Source organism: Brienomyrus brachyistius, chromosome 6 (assembly GCF_023856365.1).
Source record: "Brienomyrus brachyistius isolate T26 chromosome 6, BBRACH_0.4, whole genome shotgun sequence".
Lineage (NCBI taxonomy): Eukaryota > Metazoa > Chordata > Actinopteri > Osteoglossiformes > Mormyridae > Brienomyrus > Brienomyrus brachyistius.
Window position 1 is genome coordinate 21071241 of NC_064538.1, and position 6737 is coordinate 21077977.

Here is a 6737-nt window from a genome sequence, read left to right on the forward strand (position 1 = left end):
CAGTGATCGCTTGTAAAGACTTGTCCAACGTGTCTTCAGATCCCGACACATCAAAGCATGCTTCAGTATCATAAGTGATGCAATAATTTGCATGCCATTCTAAATAATGTCAGCTGGGTTTGGTTCTAACAAGAAAGCAGTCTTGGAAAATCTCGTTCTTCCAAACTTAAGCGTTCATTGTCCAAAGAAAGGTGTTGCGTGTTGGGGATTTTTTTTTTTGTTTTGCTTCACTGCGGCTTCCGCTTTTTGGAATTTCATCCACAAAGGAGCTGTAGTTGGTAGACATTAGAAGAATTTATATGTTTGTCAACATTTTTATTCACCAAAAGCAAAGGCATTATGGTTTCTGTATATTCATAACATATCTGTGCTAACTCATTCTGGTAAACTGAACTGCATTTGTTGTTAAACTGAACTGCATTTGTTGTTAAACTGAACTGCATTTGTTGTTAAACTTTGTAAGCACTCTGATATTTGCCAAAAAAAAAACAAATCTGTTTGTCTTTAATCTGTTTGGGGATATCGTAAACAGCAATATCCATTCTGAGCTGTCAACTCAAATTATTGACATATCGACAAATTAGATAAAAAAAATATGAAAGAAACTAAACCAAAGTGGAGTGTCATGTTAATTTAATTATTTAAGTTGTTCACAGGTTTCTTGAACAAAGCATAAAAAGCAACAAAGGAAAAACACTGAGCATTATGAAGAATGTTCATGCTGAAATGTACTTCGCATATTGCATGTAATGCCATGGGAATATGCAGGGCTGGTGTGCTGGGTCTCCAGGTCTCAGACGGCAGCAAACAAACTCACCCCAGAGCCAATCTATGACGAAGAGCAGCACAGACTGGGACAAACATTTCTGCTGACATGTCTGCCACCCCTGTCCCTGCCCACCCCCCGCCCCCCGCTCCCCGCCTAGAGATCCTCACACAGCTGTACTCATTGTCCTGCGCTCAGCCGGAGTGACGTGTCTGCGGTTCAGATCTCAGATTTAACTTTGCATCCTCACGCTCCGTCAGGCAGCTGCCACGAGTGTCGCATCGTTTGGAAAGGCAATCAAACGGACAATACAAACGAAACAAATAATGAGCATCAAACGAAAATGTTTAAAAATAGAAAGATTTCCTTTTTCATTGGAAAAAGGCTCCCATTATAAAAAAAAAACACTTAAAATAATTGACTATCACATTATTGCATATGTAGAGAACATTCTGGAACCCCTTAGTGATACACTATTTAATTGTCTGTGAAAATGACCCATTGCCTGATCCGTGTCACTTGCAATGAATTAGACACAATGAATTCCTTTTCCAGAGGACCTCTCAGATTAACGGGGGTACTGTAGCCCCAGGGCAGCAAGGAGGCTGAGACCAGCACACGGAACCGTTTGCCCTGCTGAGAAGACACAATGAGGCCCGTTTGCTTTTTTTTAAGTCAAGGATGTACTCTTACTCTACATTCCTTTTGATTTGGTCCTCAAGGGCAAAACTGAAGAGCGAGTTCTAGCCAATGAAATACAATGGGGCGAGACAGGGGTGTTGCTAGAGATTTTGGCCCCATAACAGCATATCATATGGGACCCCCAACACAGACAAATACAATTACGTTCCAAAGTCCCCTCCCCCCTTATGGGACGCTTAGTGGGAAATGGTTAGAGTTCACTTCAGTCAAGCAGGTTAGTCATTCTTGTAGTAGTCTAGGTTTGGATCATGGTCTTATGGAAGCTAAACTTCCCCACCACCACCCTACAGCACATGCCTGTCATCAGAGCAGTGTGCCTCCCATGTCTAAACCTGACCCCCTACTTCCCTTTTTTCACATCTTCGAACAGAAAAATGAGCACTGCGTGTATGCATTATGGAGTGGAACGCCTGCTTTTGCGACCACCCGTCTGGTGGCAGGGAGCTTATTACGTGCCTGCGTGGAGCGGAGGGCTCATGCGTGGCTTAGCGTCACGGTAACGAGAATGCCAATCACGGCCGGCCGGCAGAAGAGCATGGACATGCGACAAGGCTAAATCCCACGCAGCTGTTTGTCCAGCCATGTAGCAACCTGCCCTGTGTCACATAAGGAACCTGCTTTGGAACAGCATTGCACAGCTATTTCGCACCTTTACTTACCTCAGCTGTAGTCGGAGAAGGAAGTGGCAGAATATACATTTGTATTTGATACTTTGTATTGCATCGTTCAGCAGATGTTTCCGTGCCAATTGTCCCCGGCACCAATAATATCCTTTTAATATCCTTAATTGTACGTGAAAGTTTACTTGAACCTTGACCATGTAAAATGCACGACAACCAAAGCAAAATTGTGAGTTTACTTTATGTCATATGAAATACAATGAAGTCGACACTGTTCCTCTCTGACTAATAGCACTGCGCTTTGGCCGTTTTTCTGCTCCTGCCCCAGTCTCTGCCTTCTTATGGTTTTATCACAGAGTTGTTTTGAAAGGTCTTTTGACCTTCAGGGTTTTATCTTTGTTTTAAGTGCCACGACCAGCAAGAGCTTACAGACCTTAAAATCACGTGATTCACCCTTTGACCTTTGGGAATCTAATATTCCTGTACTATAAAAACATTCTAAAACTGAACATTCTAAAACAAAACATTTTAGAACATCACTCAATGATTATCAAGACTTGTTCATATATTCCTTATAACAGTATTAATAATAATAATAATAATAATAATAATAATAAACCATTATCAACAAGCAAAAGTTCTCATTTAAACTGTTTTCTTTATCCCAGAGAGTTCCTAAATAAGAACAAAATTATAATTTACTAAAATTATTTTAATAAAAGCTAATCAGCTTTGTAGTGAAGTGTAGTGTATTTACTGTTATTAAACTCATAAAACTCTTTATTAGGTCTTAATTACTAGTCCTGTAGCATAAACCTTGTTTAAGAATGTTCAGAAATATCTTGGGCTCAGACGAATATCTTAGCAGACATTTTAAGGACCAAACATTTTAAAGGATTGATCCAGTTAATATGAGATGAAATGATGATACCTTATTGATCCCTGCGGGGGAATTCCTCTTCTGCCTACCTCATGTTGCTCTCCATTGCACACATACAGGGGAGCGCAAGCTTGGCAGTGAAGGGCAGCCGCCTGACCCAGTACTGGAGCACAATATTTTAGGGAGAGGATTTCTCATATAATTAAGAACTTTGAAAATGTAAGACCCCGAATCCTTGCCAGAACAATGAAAAAATATTACGAACGGTTGAGTTTATAAATATAATTCTGCTGTATAGGAATATATGTTCTCAGCTGTCGCTGCAGGACTACAGTTGACCACGAAAGCAAGTGAATGAAAAGAGGAAGCTAAAAATGAAGTGACTCATCTTTAGCCTTTGAAGGAAAAAGCTTCTATTTAGCTACACTGGCCAAGTGAAAAAGGCGTGTCATGGAAATGGATACAGGATGTAGATAAAGGCGACAAGAAATATGAGTCTGGATCATTGTCACATATGTACTATAAGGTTTCCTATATGGTAACTAGAGAGCTACAGGCAATTTCGACAACTACAAAATTGTCAAAAAGGAGAATGGATCAGGACACACGGTGTATACTGTGCTATTTTGGGGGTGTCTGTCTGTTAATCACTGTTGTATTCATCTTGAATGTGATATTGCTCACCAACCCCAGGGGCAGTCTGTGGCACTGTGGGTTAAGCCTCTGTGCCCATGCTCAGAAGGTTGCCAGTTCAAATCCCATGGGGGTTGGGGCCTGTAACCCCAGTTTCCACAGGGACTGGCTGACCTTGCTTTGCTCTTGTTAAAGGATTCTGCTAAATAAATGTAGACTTTGATCCAATGGGGAAAATGAGAACAGTGTCTTTAAATACCACATACAAGATCTTGCTCAAAGTAGCACAGCACTCTTTTGGTTCTAAGGCTTGGTTGGAGAAGGAGGGAGAAGAGCAGGATCAGCCACCTTCCACACCCCAGCCTGGCAGTCTTCCATGCCCTTTCACGAGTTTGCAATTAGGCATAGCTGTCAGATAATCTAACCCTTCAATGATGCCGTACCATAATAAGCCATTATACCTCCTTACTAGCTTATAATTAGACATCAGCGAGGATGAACAATTCAAAAGTGTTGAATGTAAATGAGACCCTCATGGAAAAAGATTTCCATCCACCACCTATGGAAGGTCTCAAGCCACTTCAGCAAACCCCATAATTACTACACACACTGGCATCTTGCTTCTTAGTAAAAGTTACTGCCGTCGGAGATGAAAATGGCATGAGTCTCTTTATTTAACGCCTCTGCTAATGAGAGAGCATTCAGGAAGCCAAGTCATTCATCAGACAACTAAATGCAAAGCCCCTCTTGATGTACAGATTTTAAGAAAACATCAGCAAAGGTTTTCTCTTTGGTAAAGAGAAAATAGTTCTACTATGCATTAGTAATCCAGTGAATTTTCTCTTTTTTTTGGTTCAGTGCTGGGACCGTCATAGCATAGGGAACACAGGTTAATGACACTTTTCTGACTTCATATGAAACTCTTTCCAGCACATTGGCTGAGGTGTGAAAACAGGATTTCAGAAATGCAAGCAGGTGCGTGAAGATTCAGATCAGTGACCTCTCAATGGTCATAGGTGGAAGACCGTAGCTCAGTGCGATTTCCATAGTGTGGGTTTTTACGTGACCGAATGCAATCAGTAGCAAACATTTGCTTTAGGAAAATATGAAATATGTCCTCTGTACCGGCTGTGGCTCTTCTGCATTTTTCATCTGTCGGGTATTAAACGTACAATTGTTAATGATCACACCTACAATGGGAGCATTGCACAGACGTCCAGATATAGATAATGGAGAGCAGATATGAGTGATGTCCTCTGTGACTGTGCTCAGTCATGAATGGTGGACAAACTCAGAAAGCGCTTCCAAAATTCACCCTTCCTGGGAAGCTAACCGACATGAATCATACAAATTAATATTATGAGTTTTAAATGATTAAAGGTACTCCCCCTCGCCAGAGGAACATAATGTTTCAAAGTGACTTTAATCCAATTTGACTGCAATAATTTTTTATACACAGGCTTGGGCTTTCAATTTTCGACTAATACATGTAAAAATATGCTGCACAATCAACTGGCAATTGACATTTTGTTTCAAAGGATAATCCTCTTCTCCCTGTTTGTTATTCCGACAGTGACTGTACTTAAAATTCCTCAATCATTAAATCCTCCATTAATGTCATTTCTGCACAGCGGTTGGTCATTTGTCTCGTTCCCGGCTGTCTGGTCGTCAGGGGTTATTTGTTACTCTATCAAGTTCTGAGTGGCTGAATTACAGTATTACAGGGGCAGGTAAGGAAAACGTGGGCAAATTTAAGATGCAACTCGCTTTAGAGAAAATATGACTGGCCAGCAAGGCTCACACCATAGGCTGATCCAGTGCTCAGCTCATTAGGATGGAGGGTGGCCTGCGTTAGGGAATGTGACCTGTAGATTTAAGACTCTCACCATGCTCTGGACATTATTTTGGGTTGGAAAATAAAAGTTAGACTGTTTTGGAGATTGGGGTAAGTTAGTTGAGAAGCCAGCAATCAAGACTCCATGATACTGTACTGTTATTTTATTATTTTGCAAATAAAAAATGTGTTGTTCAGCACGACCATCACTGTGATCGTTCTAACTCATGATAGCCTTATATGTATGATCAAAGAACCATATTCTACATTACCAGTCAAGCCACATTCCCTATGCTTCCAAACGATGGTTTGGAAAGCAGAGATGGGAAAAGGGAACACTGTGGGCTTGTCTGCGATGATTCCATGGAACCATGAGTGAAGATGATCATGTGAGTTCATAAACTTTATTGGAGCATTTCGCTGAGAGAAATCAATGTAAGCTAGCTACACGAGGTTGCTATGATTAAAGCAATTCAAAAGCTGACACAGGAAACAGCAATATTCCATGGAAGAAATGTAGCTACACTGAAGAAAGAGGTCATCGTTGGATTTCTTCAGTCAGCAGGTGTTGCGAAACCAGTGCAGCTTCAGTCCATCTTGACCCCTACTGTGCAGTGTCAAAGTGACAGTGCCCATGTCCCAGGTCACCTGTTGGCTGTACATGCTGAAAGATCCACTGTCATGGACACTGGACTTTACTGCAGGCTAGCGCAGTTCCTCCAAGCCTATTATGATGTTTTTTTTCTGCAGGATCTACTGATTTGGGTTAATATTTAGGTAATTCCAGGTCCAGCAGTGAAAGAACAACCACTCCAGATGGCAAGCAAGAAGCAGCTAATAGTCAATAAATAGGTGCAATAAACTTTGACACTGACCTGGCTTGTTCGAGTAACAGCAGCTGGGCCTCGCTAATAGTGATGGTGTGAAAGAAATCCCAGACCTTGTGTGGTCTACTGAGTTTTAAACGAGTGCACTGTCAAAGATGCTTATCAGTTGCTTCATATCCAAAATATCTTGGACATGCTCTCCACTGATAAGTGGTTTAGCACTCTTGACCCCTAGTGCACACAAGGTGGAGACTATCTGCAGTCATAATGGGATATTTAAGTGGAATGTCATGCCTTTTAGTTTTTGCAGTGCACCTGTAACGTTCCAGTGCCCTAAGGACCACATATTGGCAGGAATGCAGTGGAATACCTGTTTCATCTATCTCCATTTATATGATAATCTTGAGCTGCAATCCTGCTGGAACATGTTCTACTGACTAAGGCTGATCTCAAGCTGAAGATCTGAAAGTGTTGC